This window comes from Megachile rotundata, chromosome 12, assembly GCF_050947335.1.
Source record: "Megachile rotundata isolate GNS110a chromosome 12, iyMegRotu1, whole genome shotgun sequence".
NCBI lineage: Eukaryota > Metazoa > Arthropoda > Insecta > Hymenoptera > Megachilidae > Megachile > Megachile rotundata.
Window position 1 is genome coordinate 2041297 of NC_134994.1, and position 20162 is coordinate 2061458.

General features: G+C 30.3%; 1 protein-coding gene and 1 long non-coding RNA gene across 12 annotated transcripts in view; both read right to left on the minus strand.

The window, feature by feature from the left end:
* Positions 1 to 20162, minus strand: part of RhoGEF2 (Rho guanine nucleotide exchange factor 2) — a 100316-nt gene that overhangs the window by 14423 nt on the left and 65731 nt on the right. The gene's annotated exons all lie outside the window — the stretch shown is intronic.
* LOC143265491 (uncharacterized) lies at positions 1800 to 19166 on the minus strand. Its single transcript, XR_013040104.1, has 4 exons — positions 13617 to 19166; positions 3845 to 4010; positions 2795 to 3013; positions 1800 to 1924 (listed from the first exon to the last, which is right to left on the minus strand). It is a non-coding gene; the product is annotated as an uncharacterized LOC143265491 (long non-coding RNA).

Consider the following 20162-nt stretch of genomic DNA (forward strand, 5'->3'; position numbering starts at 1 on the left):
GACCAACAATTTACAAAAAAAAGAATCCAATTATCTTCTTTAATTCCGGAAATATTCTCAAAAATATGATTTCCACCCCCAACTTCGAGGGCTATTTTCACCCCATCAATATGCATGATTGCCGATAAAAAAAAATACGTGTCAAATATTCTTTTGAGAACTATATCTCACATAAGTTTCATCAAAATCGGCGTGTCGGAGTTGGATATGTTCCCTTGTTAGGCGTGGGCACCCTATAATATACAATTGACTTTGGAAGTACATAGGGCTTTTTTGATTAATCCTTTTTTGTAGAAGTTATGTGTTTTTTATATTACCCATGCAATAATCAACGAGAAATCCGTCCTCCCAGTATGAAGAAAGTGATTTCGAGAAAAACGCGTTTAAAGTTCTATGACCATTTTAATTCTTAAATTTTCTGTTCATCTCTAATCTGCAATGCCTGTACCATACATTTAGCTATTCAGGTCGTTGTTTGCCACCTCCTCTATCTTTCTGGATGCTTCCGTTTGTTTTGTAGGTAACAGGCTAATTTATTATTTTAAATGGTAAAAGTAATACAAAAGCGGCGGATTGCAATACGCGACATGAGTACTCAGTACTCAGAATCTTTTAAAATTTGTTTTCCACTATAAATCAAATGGCATTGTGTTTCTATGACTCTAAGGTATCGTTTAGGCAAAAAAAAATTGTTTTCTTGAAAATCCTAGAGTGGTTTTACCCCTTAAACTAATTAAGTCACGTCTGTTGTATATTTTTAAAAAGCAATTTCTTCAGTATAGCAATTTGGCCACCCACAGCTCATCGTGTTACTAGTCAAATTTAATATAACTTTCTGACTTTCTATTTTCTGAAATTCTTACTGTGTACGAGAAAATTCTTATTTATAACATCGTGAACATCTTGTTACAGTGCATGCGATAGATTTTAAAAGTTTCTAATACTTCATTAAATAATAAAGATTCAAGTAACTGATACTATTTCACCGTTATAGTATTATTATTATTTATAAATGTGGGGGATTGTGAATTGAAGCTTGATAAATAATGATTTAATATCGAAACATAATTTTTCTGTATTTTTTCACAAACTGAGTACTTACTTAAAATCTATTTTTCCAGCGTCGTAATGTTCATGATTCCACCGATAATACTTTATATGTATAAATAAGGATCAAGATCATTTTATACACTTAACGGTAAAGTGCACAAAGCGTTATCGGTGGGTCCACACAAAGTGCAGTGAAAAAATAGATATATGTCGTATGTATAAAATAATACAGAAAAATAAGTTTTAGGAACAACTAAACTGGGTCCCACATTTTTCACCTGCGTATTTGTATAATTTTCATTTTTATTTGAAGGAACTAAAATTTGTATCCTGTACTTTTCAGTAGGTTACAAAAGAATACATATTTTATTTTCAAAAGGTACTCATATTAAACGACGTCACCCACTGATTAGTAAAATGGATGTACTACATCATCTAGCAAGATAATACCTTTCTGATTTTGTACGATGCTCATTAACACTGGAATTTTCGTAATTGGAGATGTCGTTGGGAATTTCAGGTAGTCGTTCTTCGACGTTCGAGCACTTTGATGAGATGTCGATTGATTGATCGAAGGGTGAAGACGGTTCCGTGCGGGATATTGGACTAGTTATGTTTTCGTTGCCACGAGAATTAGGTCGAGGACGGACACGTCGAGAACCACGTTGTCTCATCTCTTATCTCTTCTTAGCCCTAAAGGGCTTCCACGATGTGGCAAAGCTGGCAGATATGTACTGCCTCCGCTACAAACGCGATATATTTACGTAGGTACACTTTTATTCGAGAGAACTTTTAGCCGCAAAAAGCACTCTGACGCAAAATATAGTTAGGCCGTTCTTTTTTTTCCACACCTTAGGCATTCTCGTTCGCCATACTATTAGAGAAGTTATGTTAATGTTAACTTCCTTTTAAAAATTTGTGATCATGAATTCGTTTTAGTGATTCAACTTGGAAAACTTTGGATTTTATTTTTAGAAAATTTGGTTATAAAACGAAATCTGACAAATGTATTGGACTGTACATGCAGAGAATTTTCGAGGAAAATTTAAGAAAATATATAGTAAAGATTCTTGCAATCAAAACTTAGAAAAGTTATTTTTGAAGCAATACGGTAAAAATGATTTGAAAAATAAGAATTTCGTTTTAATATATTCTATGCAAAACAGTGTAACAAAAACAGTAATAGAAACAATTACAAAATAATATACAAAATTTGAATTTCACTGTTGTTGTAAAAGACTGCAAAAATTTTGTTGGCATCGTAATTTTCTAAACATATTGCCGAAACTAAGCTGGTAAATTAAAAAGACTGAAGTATATACTAAAAGGTTAATCGTTCTTTTCACGATAAAAGGCGGCTAACACGTCGCCGATGGCATTTTGGTTGTCTTATTATAGTCATTGCGTCACCGCTCGCACCCCTTCTATCACCATTTACATGACTATTAAAGGGCGACTAGAAGGACTAAAAGCTGATAATGCACTTTTTCATTTTTTTGTTGTTCAAAGATCCTTCAAAACCATAATTCTTCATTTTAAATTATTAAGCTAAATAGCACGTTGGATCTCATTCACCGCAAAAGTAATAATTTAAAATTAAAATAGCATTCTTCAATAAATTTTAAAGCTTTGAAATCTTTTAGCAGTATATTATAATTTTTGTGAATGTTATATCTATTAATTATATCGCAAATATTATTTCATATAATGATGTAATTAGAAACATAATACAGTAGAATTATACCTGTGGGTGATTGATTTAAGGCTTTTCGATAGCAGCGAACCTTATACATGTTGTATACACTTAAGAAAATATTTTATTTATTATGTTAAATTCCTAAGTTAAATATAACGTAGTTTTTCTTTGGATAACAACGGATAAAATATTGCATATGTGAACTTGGAAATTTTCAAATCCTAAAATTTATTAAAGGTCCAGCTGAATAAGATGGTCAAAAATGCTCTGGAATTAAATAAAGCACTCATCAAGTCATTCGATAGCATATTCAAAAATAAAACATTTCACACCAAGTTTCAATTCTTTATCTCAATCGGAGGGGGTAGTAATCGTGAAAAATCGATATTCCGGTTTTCGGCCTGATTTTCATGTGTAATGACGTACAAACACTCTGAAAATAATTTTGAAACATCAGGGTCCAAATAGCGAATATTGCATAATATTTTCAGATTTTTTAATTGCAAACTGTACTTGGAAAAAGTGAAAGCCCGCAAAAGAATCGAAAGAAAGATACGACTTTTTGCTGAAGATATCGAGGCAATATTTTTATGTTATTGTAATAACACATTGGCATAGCTAATAATTCCTAATTTTTGCAGATTTTTTAGTCATGTGCGGCGTGGTTAAAAACATCAAAAACTGATATTTTGCTTTAAAAGAATATTTTGAGAAAATGTGTTGTATATGTTAGTTAACATTACATTTACGGAGTTTGTCAAAATGCCAGATCTCAGATTTCTTATTTTCATTTACGCCAATTATTAAGAAGTTTTTGCCAAAATGTATATTAACTTTCGTCGAGATAAAGAATCATTGTATAAGCTACTTTACGTATTATCCGTTATTTATTTTTATAATTTTGTTGCAATTGAAATATATGTGTTGATTAAATGTCGTAAATCTGGAGTTAAAATTAATCGAACAAAATATTTGTCAAGAATCAGAACAATTTACACTACAACTTTCGTTGACAAACGATCGATTAATATTTTCTTGAATCTTTAGCTACGTAATTTATCAAGAATAATTGAATAGTGTGGCTATGGCAAGACGTACCAACTATAAACGAGAACTTAATCGACGTCGATCAAGCTAAGCCTTATCGAAGCCGCTCCTTCATCACTTTAATCAACCCCCTAGATATAGAATGCGACATTGACTTGCAGCTGATACGCTGCCTTGTGCATACAATCGTACCCTGGCCATCAATGGTACCTATATTCTTCCGAAGAGTAAAAATCGACGTAATTTTCTGTCTCGTGCACTGTCACCCCCTTTAACAAACAGTTTGCTTAATGAACGTTTCTATCGACGTACTATACACGAAATTAATTAAAAAAAAAAGAAAAAAAAAAAGAAATAATAAATCTATTATAACTTATGCCATACGATGTTACAGTAGGATGAAATGAAATATCACAGTACACTTTTTGTTCGTTATTCAGTTATTTCGATAGCGAATAAAATCTTATTTACTCTATCTGGAAACATCAAGGCTTATTTTGTATCTTGTAACACTAAATTTAACCTACTATATTTTCTAACACCTAGTCACTGCATGCACTACACGAAGTGCTCGTGATAATGTAAATTAGTGTTTATCTTGTATACAGTAAAAATGAAATAAAAATTTAGAGAGTAAAAGTACTACATTCTTCTAGCAACAGGATGACCTGTATCAAATTTTTGTATTCGCATTATTTTTCGAGAAATGAGGATGAACTTAACTTATTGAATGAAGTGCTACATACATTTTAATGGCATATGAAAGCATGTATAAAGATGAATTCATTGAAGATGCATGACTATGATCTTCAAGGCTTTACAAAATTAAAAATTAAAAGAAATAAACGAAATATTCTGAATTATAATTTGTTATAATTTAAGAAGAAATTAAAAAAAACTTCAAGAAGGAATTTTTATGTACAATGCAATCTGTGAAATTTTCACAAATGAATTTGAAATCCAGCTTCAAGCTTCTTACGTCGAATTATATTATTTGCATTAAAAACTATTCAAGTTCTGTATCAAATATTTTTTGGCACATTCGACAACTTTATGTATGTAAATTTGGAGGAATTAATAGAAATAGGACGTTGCGCATATTTCATATGTCTATTATATTATTCTTCTTTTTGTAACTATTACTGAATATATACATACAATAGTTCATCAAATCGTATATTTACGACGTAAACACTAACAACTTTAATTTCATCTCATAATTTATTTCAGAATTTGCACATGTATATAACATTAATGGCATATTAATGGCATAAAGCAAAAAAATATCAATATGTACATTAATATAAAGTAAAACGTCTAACCAAAATTTGTAAATACGTATTATTTTTTAAACTTACACATGATTCAATCATGTGCATAACAATGGTCTTTCAAAGGCAGAAATGACAAAAATGGATTGAACATCTTGTAATATTGATCTGATTAGTATGTTGTTACTACAACTACATATTACAATTTAGAACAATTTATCAAGAAATTAAGAAGAAACTGTTCAGTAAAATTTAGAAGTAATGCTTGGTGTGGGATTGTTGATATATTATTTGGTTCGTACTTTCAGCAGAAGTTTACATGGTAAAAAGTCCAAAAAAATCATCAACCTTATTATTATCAACACAATAGGAATTCCCATAATACAATACAATACAATACAATACAATATATACCATAGTAAATGAAGTGGAATATATGAACTTATAAAATGACCTGTAAAATTTCTTGATTTATTAGCTATAGATCTGTTTTTATAGCGTCACAGTGAAGATATTGTTTATATCACACCATCAAAACATTTAGACCACTCATAAACTGAGATAAATAAAGAATGTGCATCTATATCATGTACGGCATTAGCACGTATTACCAGGAATGTAAATTAATAGTGTTCAGAAATGCATTCTTACTAATGAAAGTCGTATTGAATACAATATGTAATTCTATCAATTTGTAGCGACAATGTAAGTATTCTACCCATGCTTTATCTTTAAAGTCATATTCATGCACATGAATAAATTTATTCTGACACGTACTTTGATGTGACATTAAAATATATATATATATATTTTAATTTTAATATATATTTTAATATATATATATATATATATATATATATGTATATATATATATATATATGTATATGTATGTATGTATGTATGTATGTATATACATATACATACATATATATATATATATATATATGTATAAAAAATATCGTCCACATTCCTCGAAAAATAATGTAAATATAAAACATTGATGCAGGTCATCAAGTTGCTGGCAAACTGTAGTATAACTTTTTTCTATCCTATTTTTCTAAATCCTTACAGTGTGGAAAAAAATACTGTCTATATTTCTATAGACAATACTGCTCATTACTGAAGCAAATAAATTTCAAACTTGATGAGTATGAAATAAACATATATGTATCAAATAAATAAATTACTATTTTTACTGATTCTAGAAGTTTCTTGATGAATTTTAATTGTTCAATTTATTTTCACTTGAAAATAGGATGCTACAGTTAATGGCTACTTGTTTCAGTGTTAAATTAAACGACTAGTTTATTTTAGTTAGATATTTGTACAGATTTGTACAGATATTCTTTGTGTACCTATCGAAAAACATAAATTATATATAACAATAAACTTGAAAATTTTTAAGTCCTTAAATTTCCTTTATAAATTCCTAATTCCTAACTCAACTTTTAAATTATGAAATTACCAAATTTATAAATTTTTTAAACTTCTAGGTTTTCAAATTCTCAAATTATCAAGCTAATAATTTCCCAGATTTTCAAATATTCAAATTTTTGAATTTTTAGATTTCCAATTTTATGTGTTTTTATATTTTCAAATTCTTAAATTCCAAAATTTTTAAAATTCCAAATATTTAAATTTCCAAGTTCTCAAGTTTTTAAATCCCCAAATTGAAAATTTTTTAAATTTATAATGTTTGCAAATAACTTTATTAAACTTGCAAATTTTCAAAGTTTAAAATTGAAAAATTTCTAAAACGCCAAATTCTAAAATTTAGACATATGAAGATTTATAAATAAACAAATTTAATAATTCGAAATAACGAGAAATTATGAGAATTAGAAAAATTAATTTGGAAATATTTGAGTTTCTAAATTTGAATGCTTATAAATTCAAAATTTAGGAGTTCGCGAATGACAGATAGCGATAAATTGAGCATTTGTTACTTTCCGTATTTTTAAGCTTATAAATTAAAAAATGTTCAAAGAAGCCGGTAGTATACAATGTCAAGTTGATTTGTGCTATTGTACTAATCATTCAATTGTACTAATTATGGAAGAGTAAGATTTGATTTTATCCAAATTTTTATTCCAAAGTAGATAATAGTACACTACCAGGTAAAAGTTTGCGATCATTCCATCACTTAGTTTTTAAAACAAGAATAAATGCTTCCAAAGTAACTAAGAAAATTTTCCTTAAAAAAAACAATGTTGTATCTATTGTCGGGTTGTTTTTAGTTATTTGCTGCATCTTATATATTTGATAATGGTTAAATATGAAGCAAAATTTAACACTAGAACTACCAACTACTCAAAATAATAAATTTCAGTTTTCACATTTTATATCACAAATTTTTCCATGCTTTTCTCGAAATATCTGACATGTTTGGTTGAGATAAAGAATGATTATGTATGTTAACTCACACTTCAATTGTTTATTTTGTCATTTTATTTTCAATTAAATAATAAGCGAACATTTAACACCAGTGGTTATAGCGTTAAAGATATTAATGTATTTCTGCAATCGAATGCGCGTACGCAAAATTGTCATGTAACAAGGAACCCACGAAGAAGCTGAGCCTATGGCCGATGTATTGATTCGAAAGTATCGATCGCTTAAAAAATAAAGGGCAAGACATCTATCTCTGGTCTGATATTGCTTTGGTTTCACTTACAGGCGTGTACACGTACTACAAGCCGATCGATAAAAACGAATCATTTTTCTTTTTCTATTCATTCGTGCACATCAATCTTCCTTGAAATCAGATACATTAGCCAGTAAAATTTTTATGAGCTTTAATAACATTTTGCTAATGCAGTTATTTTAATTATTTAAATATTTTTTATTTTTAAAGCAACTAATTGAGTTATACAAATTGTACTATTTGGTTTCATAAGACAATTTTTGGATAATAAAATGTTGTTGATATTGTAGCTGGATATATTTTGATTGAAACACGAATATTATAAAAGTTGTATAATTGTATGCCTATTTTTATTTTTTACCAATCACTTCTAACGATACTGTGTGAATGATTTAGAACTACATTATTTATTTAACAAAAAAAATTTGTATTAATAACAAGAATATTATTGTTATAGTAACTAGAAATATTTTGATTAAAAAATTATATTTTTATTGCATTTTAACAATGGTTGTCTTCGTTCTTCACTATTAAAATTATTGCATTTGTGTTGTGCAACATTACATTATTTAACGAAAAAAATTGTTTGTACTAATAAAAACAGTGCTGATGATATAACTAATTTTCTTCATCGAAAAATTAATTTGTTGCACAAAAATTAAAAAAAAATTTCAAAGAGCTATGATAGTTATACGTCATCAAATACCAAACTTTAACAACGCATAACTTTTGAACCAATAAATTCCGGTACTCGAAATTGTTTATCTGGTCTATATTTTTCAAATATTATTTGATTATAAAAAGCAAGTTAAAAGCGGTGCCCTAAAGTTTAGCCCGTGCAACGATTCTTATTAATCATAATGTCACGAACCACTGTGATTTGTCCAGAAATAAACGCGACGACAATAACGATATACCAGCAGGGGGTTATTTATTTATCGAACCCCAAGTCAAAGGCACGATGCAGTTTCATGCTTCGTCGAGTAAAAGTGAACTTCGCAGTTGCTCGATGAGGTCAATAATCCTGGACAGCTTTTCAAAATGTAAAAATGCATCAACGATTTGAAGGCACTCGAGAAGGTTAACGACCTACAATCTGCACCAACATCAATCGTGAGTTCATCGGATTCGAAGCGGATTCAAATGTAACCATTGTTCTTTCGCTTCTTCGTCGTGATCCGATGTCGCGACGATTAAGCGATTTCACACTCTTATTCACGTATTCGTGTGGTTGACTAACGACTTGTGACAAACGATTTAACTCGTTGGGGTACTTTTTCGAAAAGTTTCCTGCTCTGAATGAGCTAGCTCAGTGTAAAAGAACAAAATTACGAATGAGAGCTGTCTACGATGCTACTGTGTCGATGTTGTTCTATAGAGACTAGAACAAAATTTCATAATGATAAATAATTAATTGCGTTATAGTGAGAAGTTATCAATTAGTTTATCGACGAAATTATTAATTATGAAAGCAAGTCTTCAACTTTTTAATAAAATCCCTATATCTTTAGATTCTCAGCTTTTCCACATTTCTACATCTCTAGATATGTAGGGTGCTTATGTATCTAGGATTTGTATACCTCTAAGATGATTATATGCGTGGCAGTTGTAAAATCCCTTTACCTCTATAACCCTATAATCTACATCTCTATATCCCAAGAATTAGTATATGTTCTTAGAATTCTTATATATTATATTATTTTACCCAGGACTACTATATTTAGAGGATCTTGAAAACAGCTACATCTAAATGTAATATATCTTTAAAACATTGATATTCCTAGAACCCTTTAAACACTCAGAATGTCTAAACTATATCCCGAATCACTATATTTCGAAAATTGATATATTCCACCAAACTTTGTATTTCTATTTCCTAAAGGTGTTTACATCCTTAAGATATAGAAAATAGCTGTAGTCTTAAAATCTTGAAAATAACTAATATCCTCAGGATCTCCAAAACATCTATATTTCTATGATTTTTAAATACCTAGAATCCCTAGGATCTCTAAAACACCTATATTCTTAGAATTTCTAAATTCCTGTAATTTCTGTATGCCTTTACGACATCTCTGAGATAGTTATATCCTTAGGATACCTATATTCTTAGGATTCCCTTATCCTTAGGATTACGACATCCTTCAATCCTTATACTGTTAGAACTCATAAATCCGTCGGAACTATATATCGCTATGATTTCTAACTTTTGTATTCTCGAGATTTCTAGATTTCCTATATCTCTACATCATTGTAATCCCTATATCCGCAGTATCTCTGTGTAACAAGGATTTTTGAATTCTGCGATTTCTACAATTACTATATTCGGATATCCTTATATTCTTAGACCAGCATACATCACTAAAATCATATATATTCTAGAAGCATATATATTTTAAAATTTTAATATCCCTGGGTTCTTATACGAGGTGTGACACAAAAGTAACGAGACTAGGTCTGTAACTTGAAAAAACAATGGAATTAGCAGCAATTGTTTTTGTGGCATCATCCCACATACCTCCTCTATCCATGTTGCCAATTTCGATTGAATCGGTCATACCATTTGGAAATATTGCGTTATTTAGTGAACACGTGCAACTGCATTCTGCCGGAAAAATGTCTAACGTAAAAACCGAACAGCGAATAAACATCAAGTTTCTTGTAAAATTTGTTGAAATCTATTGTAACATGTGATGAGACATGTATTTTTACCTATGACTCACAAAGTAAGCGCCAGTCGATGCAATGGAAGTCTTCAGGATCCCCAAAATCCAAAAAAGAACGCATGTCAAAATCAAAATTCGACATTAATGGAATTGTAATGATTGAGTGGTTTCCCAGTGGTCAGACTGTTAACTAACACTATTACATTGAAATACTAAAAAGACTTCGTGAAAAAATTAGGAAAAAAAGGCCACAGTTGTGAAGCGATGGATGGCTGTTGCTCCGGGACAAAGCACCCGCTCACACGGCACTATCTGTCAAGCAGTTTCTGACCAGCAAAATTATTATTGTGATAGGGAATCCTCCTTATTCGCCTGATTTGGCTTCATGCGACTTTTTTTATTTCCTAAAGTTAAATTTTGCTTAAAGGGAACCCATTTCACCTCAGTTGAAGAGGTTCAGGCAAAAACGGAGAATCGTCCGAAAGGACTTCCAAAAACCTCGTTCCAGAATTGTTACCAGCAATAGCAGCGCCGAATGCATAAGTGTGTGAATGCTGAAGGGGACTACTTTGAAGGTGATAATGTCACGGAGAACTGATTCTGTAGGTACAATGATTTATTGCACTAGTCTCGTTACTTTTGTGTCACACCGTATTCTTGAAATTGTGATATCCTTAGATCCGTATGCTCGTTCTCTAAAATAAAAGATTTTTATCTTTTTGGTTTTAGGAATATTACAAGAATCTACAATTTTCATCTCATATTACTAAACGTTTCAACAGAGGATTGTTTAAATTGCAATTAAGCAATTCAAAGCATAATACTATATATCATCTAAGTGATAATGAGTCTGTTTTGTGCGGTTAAAACGGCCTATTACAGGATACGCAGTGTGGAAATGATTGTAGATTTCCTTAAATCGTCGAGTTTTGTAACTTTTCGCCGAGGCTGTAATTGTATCGATCGGAAACTGATTTCTCTAGCTAAAATTAACACGCAAAAATTTTCTATTCAAAATATCATACCTGTAACATATTCTACAAATAACGCAAACGCATTTTATAGCCGCAGCTGCCTCTACTACTCTCTCATAGTCTAAAAATGGATTTTATTTTGGAATTCGGTGTTGCTATATGTAATGCTTTTTGTAACGTAATATTTGAAAAAATATTTAAATTTGATTTTTGACTATATGCAACATTGTTCTCCGAGAAAAACTTTAAATCACCCGTAATCTGTATGAACTATCCTAGTAACAGAATAATAATGATAAGATTTAATTTATTTTCCGGTATTGACTCGTTGTAAGTAGGGGATAGCAAAAATGTAATCTCAGTATTCTCTTAGCACGTTGGATGCTATTGTACATAAGTCGTTAATGATCCATCACCAAACGCATGCTTTTAATTACCAGAAAAGTAAATGTAATAAATATAGCCTGATAGCAATTTACTATAATTAATCATTAGAATTTAATTCTTCAACCTGCTTCATAATACTTGTATCCGTTAAATTATACGTGGCACTCGATGTGTTAATGAATAACTGCCAACATTTTATAATTTTCAGCTGCGCCTTCCTTTCATTGATGTAGAAACGATAACGTCGTCTATAGTATTTAGATACCAATATTGCATACTTGCTATCATTAATCATTTACTTTTACATAGTTTTAATTTACTCTGGTACCTGAATAACTAAATGTGAGATGTTATGTACCATACGATAATCAAATTATTTTTACTTCAGCAAAATTTTATATAATTAATAATTATTAAGTTAACTCCAATTAAAGGTAAATGTAAGTATTAGCGATTATGTCCGTATTAGTAGTCAACTGTATATTTTATTATTCATTATTTCTTTACTATTTCGAAATTTGTTTCCTAATTAAAGTGTTATTAAGATGTAACAAGTTTAGTTGCAGATTTTAACACTAGATTTATTCACGTTTAATAACCACTTATATTTAAATTGAAACTGAAGTATAAAATTAAATAATTAACGAATAATACATAAACCAGTTTATACAGTTTGGTAAAAGCTTCTTAATAATTTTCGTATTTTAAAATAAGAAATCCAAGATCCGTCATTTTTACGGGTTGCATAAATCTAGTGTTAATAAGACTGATTTTTAAATACATGTTTATTTCTTAAGTCATCATACTTCTTTGAAAAAATGTAAGAGTTAGATAATAATAATTCGCTCAGATTAATAAACAGCGTTAACAACAAAGTACTAAGAAAAATATAAACGAAATAATTTTTCAATAAATTATTTAATTTTTCTATATTTAATTATGCATTTTCAACTTTAGACGGGCCAATATCCGACGATCAATCACCTTGTAAAATAATTCTGTTATATCAGTAAAAAATAGCTATTTTTAAACAATCACATTCCTACATGTCCAGTAATGGGACCATTTACCTTAACATCTGGTTTTTTTTCTTTATACTGACACTAAAATAATCGAACAACTCCAACGTAGCTGTTAAACAAGCTTTAGGTAAACATGTTAGGTTATTATCCCATAACAAATCACTCCTCTTATATAAATCACAATACAAATGTTAAGCATATTTTATGAAGACATTTTCTTTCACATAATTTCAGTTAAACTCTCTACCTGTACGATTAAACGTGTGTTATTAATGGAGTGGCGATCACATTATAATCATATTTTAAATTTTACTTCAACTAAACTTCATAAAACTAATAACTATCAAGTTTCTGCAACTGTAACATAATCTTTTCTTTATACTGACACTAAAGTAATCGAACAATTGACGCAATCACCAAACAAACTGCAAAAACCATTCCAAAATACAGAAATGTTTGTTATCCCATAACCCTGATTATACTCCCTTTTCTGAGTAATTAAACGCGTGATGTTACAGATTATATTATAATCAGATTTTAATTTTTACTTCAATTATACTTCGTAAAGCTAATAATTATCAATTTAATACAAGCATAGCAATTACATTTTTTTTATATTAATTCTAAAATGATTTTTACAAATAATCTTTAAAATAATCTCAACTTTAACCCAATCCTTAAACAAACTGCGAAAAATCGTGCTAAGATATAGAAACAACCCCATCATAAATCAGTTTTGTCAAGTTACGGTACAAATATCAAGAATGTTTTACACAGACATTTGTTCGCTTATAATCCTAATTATACCCCCTTTCATGAACAATTAAGCGTGTGGTATCACAATCATACAAATTATTTTTACCTCAATTAATAATTACAAAGTTAACTTCAATATAACAGCTGAATATTGTTTATACCGGCACTAAGATGGATTTCAAAGAAACCTTTAAAAAGTATGCTGACCCCGTGTCAGCTCACTTTCCCAGCATAAGTCATAGTACAGTTACGAAAATATTCTGTAAGAAGATTAGAGAAGTTTTGTCGGAAGTTTCAAAGAAGATTCTATGGGAATGATAAACTGATCGATACCCCAACGAGCTGAACGAATATCTCGCGGAGCACACTAGCAACCGTTTGATCGGAAGACGTCGATAAAAGGAAATCGCGAAACGACTCGGTGTCGAAGCGTTTCGGATAAACGCGTGGGTGTTTCGGACCGTCGAAGCGACGCAATAACCATCCGCGAAATTGAACGTTTAACGTCAGACTGAAGGCCTTCTGGCTGGCATATACATCTTTGCCAGAGGAACAGAACGAATCATTCGAGTCTGCGCCGTTTGCACGTGGACGCGGATCTAGAGCGTTAAAAGTCCATTTATACACAACCGTGCCGTTACAGTACCGTCAACGTACCGTCAACGTAAATACCCCTTCTTGGTATCCATTCCCCTCATACAGGTTGTGGTTTGTGTACGACGTGTTTCATATTATTCGTTCTTTTTTCTGGGAATAGAGAGGGTTTGGTGGTAGCGAGGTTGCCACCTTACCACAATATAAAATCCGGCGTGTCACACATTCCAGTTCGGAGATTCGGATGCAAATCCGGACATGAAGAAAAAAAAAGTTAGAAGTCTGTTTCGCAATATCCGAAATATAAATGAAATTTTCAACAATGAAAATATGATTATTTTGATAATTTTGAACAGTCACATTAGTCAATGCAAATTAATTACTACTGTAGGAAAGTTGAAATGTTAATACTCTGTATTTAGTAATTGTTAATTTCATTGAATGCAAGTAGAATTAAATTTAACACGTTCCATGCCGCGTGGGGCGTATGTGCCCCACGCTGAACTTTCCGCTCAGGCCATGCAAGTCACTTAATAGAGTAATGTTTAGCCAGGTATTTGTTAAACTAATTCCTAGAAAAATAAATTTATTGCTTTGTTGTATTATGCATCTTAAAATGTATACCCTTTCCTTGATAATTATGATTTTTGAACTATTTTAATCATAATAAAACATATGCCAAAACAAAAAAACACAAGTCTAAAACGTGGGGCGTACGCGCCCCACTTGGAAAGTCTTGAAAAAACGGCCCGGCACGGAACGTGTTAAGATACTAATCCTCCTATGTACTAGATTACTAATACTTCTCTATACTAGAAATAGAAGCAGATTTATCATATTTAAAGTGTAGGAAGCGTTACGAGTGTGATATGATATAAGCCGAGCAGTTTACCAACAAATCTTGTTCGATTTGGAAAAAACAGTATTTGTGTCTATTTGATATACTCTTAAAATTTGTTAATAGACGATATTTATCATCAGTTACAGCGAATTACATACATGTTTTATTCCCCATTTGTTTACTGACTCGAAAATTTTTCAGGTGAAGTTCAAAGATTTCAAACAATCTGGACGAAAAGAAAAAGATAATAAGTTTGGGTAGAAGTGACATTGGTTGTGTCGATAAAGGTATGATTCCATCAAGTTCGGATTTTCTAGACGTTTCGGGTCGAAATCCAATTCTGTAAACAATCATTTTGAGAGATCCACATTATGAAAATAATGTAAAGTATTATATTTCAATTCCCCAATGTTTACAATCTCAAAATTTCAAAGTCCTAAAATGTCTAAAGTTTCTAATCTTCAATATTTAAAAATTTTTAAACTAAGCACTCCAATACTGCAAAAACTAACGTCCAAAGATTTGAAAATTTAGCTATTTTAAAATTTTTAACTTTTAACATTTCAAACTTCTAAAGCTTAAAAATCTCAATGTCTCAAATACTCAGAATATCAAAATTCTAGCGTCTCAGAAGTTAAAAATTTAAAAAGGTAATGACAATTTAATATTCTAAAATTCAAATTCTTAGAATTCTAAAATATATAGGAAACAAACTTTTAAACCCCTAACTTTCTAACATCCTGAAATTTCAACATTCCAAAATTCTAAAATTTCAAATGTGACATATAGCGTGTTTAAAAGAATGTATCATAAACCTTTTTTTTGCTATAGATCAAAATATTGTTTAAAAATGACAAACTTATAATCAATGCTTGAGTGACCTGTATACATATAATACTTCATATCAATTAGATTTGAGTTATTCCCCTTATATTATATATTGCACAATTCAGAAACTTCATAGTGTTTGTCAATAACCATCAATATTTAGAGCTTTCATACTATATATTAATTCTAAAATGATGGTATATTATGGTACACATTATGAAATTCGTTATTCCTATGTGTTAACGTTTTGTTACATATCTTCAATTATCAAAAAAAAAATATATTTCTGAGCTCCTAGTAAGTAAGAGTAATAAGGAAGTAACAGTAAATAAATATTTTGTACTCGAAGAACTTATTTAACCCTTTCGCTTCGAGCGCCGGATATATCCGGCATCCACATGATGTGTATACAAGTACTATCTGTGGTCAATGAAAAATTCTTCGTTATCGGCAGAACGTTTTGAACTGATTTTATTGATATATTCGATTAATCCAATATATCAATAAAGTACACCTACTCTTTGGTGTTATATCAAAACCGCATCCAAAATATCTATCGGATCTTGCGGGTTATATTCATTTTTCTACGAATACATATCGTGTTCTATAAGAATTAAGAATAGATCGGCTCAAGATATTATTCTTTTTTTAAGAATAAAAAATTGTAAATATGTAAATAGCTAAGAATTTGTCAACTGTAATTAGTCTAATGTCTTTAGAGTAACTAATATAATTTTGTTTAACTGTTTTCACATTAAAATGTGAGGAATACATGATATATTAGAGCAACAATTGTTTTATTAAGCATAGTAATTATTTAAGACTTAAAAAATGTATATACAAAAACCACGCGCACTGTGCACATTTCTGGCGCGTGCTTCCGTACGGTGACGACACTTTGGCGGACAGGACTGCCGAAGCGAAAGGGTTAAAGAGAAATGATATAATATCGTGGACGTATAATATTTTTAAAAAGTACAATGAAGAAATTTGATTACAAAAAGCAAAAAATAAATTTTTTATTTTATTAATTTTATAGCTCTATTCATTTTATACATTTACGTTGCACATTTGCAAAGAAATGCAATAGAAGATTAGTTACAAGGCAAAATATGAACGTTTGTCAAATTTGATCTACGGAAATAATGTTTCATACTGTTCTATTATCAGAACGGTAAAAACGCACCAGATACTACAATAAAGATATGTACTATTTGTGGAAATGATGTAATCTTTAATAGTATTGTTCATAACCAATTTTCATGTTTTAAAGTCATTCATTTGTGTTTAGAAAATGCGGCATATTCTAATGGACCGATCGACATTGATGCGGATTGAACAAAGATTTTAGAGAAAAATCAAAATCCACATCGTACAACTAAATATATTTCTGAAATATTGATAATGTTATAGTGAGTCGTATTTCATTGCATAAAGATTTTAGTTTGATGTCACCAAATTTTCAGATGTGTGAAACTGCGGATGTTGAATCAGCGAGTACAGAAAACTAATTATTGGAGAGAAGATTAGTTTAAAGCCGCTAAATGATTAGGAAATTAGTCTTTGTCGCATTGTATTATAAATATGATTCAGTATAATACACTACTCAAAAGAAATATGGCATAGAAAAATTTTAGGCAAAAATTTGACCGATGATAACTCCGTGAAAAATCATCGCAAAGTTATGCTCCTTTTTTTAAATTAAAGCTTGAGATCTCTACTTTAACCTGTTAACCGGGCGGGACGTATAAATACGTCAAACGTAAACCATAGCGTGTACGGGTAGGACATGTAAATACGTCCTTAAAATAATTGCGCCCTGGAACGAGTGGGATGTATAGTTTCGTACAACAAAGGTATTAGTCATCGATACATGTTTCGACAAGAATTTAAGACACGGAGAAAATCAGTATCATTTCGCTATTGAAAGTGGTGGATATGTTCTAAATAAAAAAAAAGTAATAATATGAAAGTACGTTCTAGTGAAAGAGTTCGCGCTCGTTGTACGCTGCGTAATTAAAAAGGGAATTCCCCGGTTAACAGGTTAAGACCTTGTAGTTTGATTTTAGATTTGATGCATTCCTGCCACAATAACACCGTAAATGTGAGGTCATGTTTGCAATATTGAAAATTACAAAGTTTGACGAAATGCATGGACTTGCCACATTTTTTTTTGATACTACTGTTTACAGTAGCATAAAGTCCAAACCTTCATCGTTAATTTCAGAACGTGAAAAACGGGTACCATTTTTCCCCGCAAAGATACAGAACTTTAAAGAAACCCTTGCATTTATGGCGTATACCGCCGGCATTAGCATTACCCGGATATGCACCTCGGAGAGGTTGCTGGACAGATTTTGCACATCATATGGCTCTGACAAGAGCCTTCTTTTGTATGTATTTGTGTGTGAGTAGGGATGCATTCAATCTAAAATCAAACTACAGGGTCTTAAAGTAGAGATCTCAAACTTTAATTTAAAAAAAGGAGCATTACTTTGCGATGATTTTTCACGGAGTTATCATCAATCAAATTTGGCCAATTTTTGCCTAAAATTTTTCTATGCCATATTTCTTTTGAGCAATGTACATATATAGGATCTTGAACCAAAGAGTGTAACAATTACTACCTACTTATTGTAATCTACTAGAAGTAATAACAATAATGAAGTAACTGTGAACAAAATTTTTGTACCTCACAAATTGATTTAAAGGGAGGAAATAATAAAATTTATTTATACTTGACAAAATACAAAAATTGCATAATACATAATCATAAGTCATTTTTAGAGAATCCTCACCAACTGGCATAGATGAATATATTACTGATTAATTTATATTTAAGGTTTTGGATTTAGAGAAGAAACTACGTTCACGATGCGTTTGTGTATAAAGAATACTTTAAGGAACGAAAAGTCACTGGTAAAGAAGCAGAGAACTCTGCCAAAAATCTATACACGGTGTGTCCGAAAAATTCCAGGGTCGAGAAAAAGCCGGAAATAGATGTTCGGGATGATTTCGGAAGCCAAGAAGAGAGGAGGTTTTTAGCGAAGCGAGTAATCTTCGACACGAAAGAAGAGAAAGAAATAAATACCGAAGAAAGCGTAATAAAAGCAGAATACGTTTCAATTTCATACTGACCGAGGCTTTCTGAGTTTGGTATTTTAGGAATGATGATCTTGGAAGCTTTAATGTTAAAACCAGAATATTGAATAAATCTTGCTGTGACGTGGAAACCTCGGGGAACGTTTAAACATTTAATCATAATATTTTCAATCATGTAATAAATGATTTTTTTAATTTTACTATCATGTAAAAATAATTTCCTACTTTTAAATCATTTTTTATGTGAAAACGAATTTCTTGATACAAACTTAATTATTCTCATTGTATTTATATGCAATTTTGTTAGATTTACTACCATAAAATGATAATTTTTGTATTTTCAAAAGTAACGACAAATTTCTGAAATTTTTAAATTTCAAAGTTACATAATTCCAACGAGTCGAAGTTCAAAAATTAAAAAATCCTAAAATCTAAAAATACCGAAAGTCAAAAGCGTTTCAAAATTTCAAACAGTCTTGAAATTTCAAGACCCTAAATATAAAAATTCCAAAGGGCCAAGATTTCAAAATCTCAAAATTCGAAAATTCTAGTTTTTAAATTTTACAAACTCAAAATTTCTGGTAATCGGAGAAATTCCAAAACCTTAAAAATAAAAAATTTCAGAACTCTAAGATTCCAAAAACCCAATGTAAACATGTACATAAAACGAAAAATTATAACTACAATAGCAAATTATAACATAATGTACGTTTCATTGGTGTTTGTTAAAATACATATATGCGCTACAATGAAATGCAAAATAAAAGATCTTGGTAAAATGATTAGATTCTACTTTCTATGTAATGAACAGATTATTCATTTTTTTTTCGACTCAAAATTGCAATTAATAATTAAAGAACCATGATTCCCCCAGAAGATGATTGGATCAAAATTTATTCGCGAAAAATTCGCACGTTATTATTAGTTGCTTAACGTTTACGACTTTGGTACTCCTTAGACGGGCGCTAAAATTTATTTCTTCTCAGATGCGGGAAAAGCCGAACGTCAAACAATGATGTTTCAAGGTCACTAAAATGCACTCAGGATGGTTTGCAGTTTAATATTTATACTAACAAACTGTGTGAATTTAAACTGTTAGAAATCTTCGGAAATCAGTTTTTTAAAATTGATTTTCACATTTTCAGTAAAAACTTCTAAAATTTTTATTAATTTACACAGTAAATACGCGCTGATAATTATAAAAGTGGTCTAAGGTAAAATGATAAAAGAATTGCTCCTTTTATTATTTACATTATTGAAATAAATGCGATAGAAATTTCATTCAAC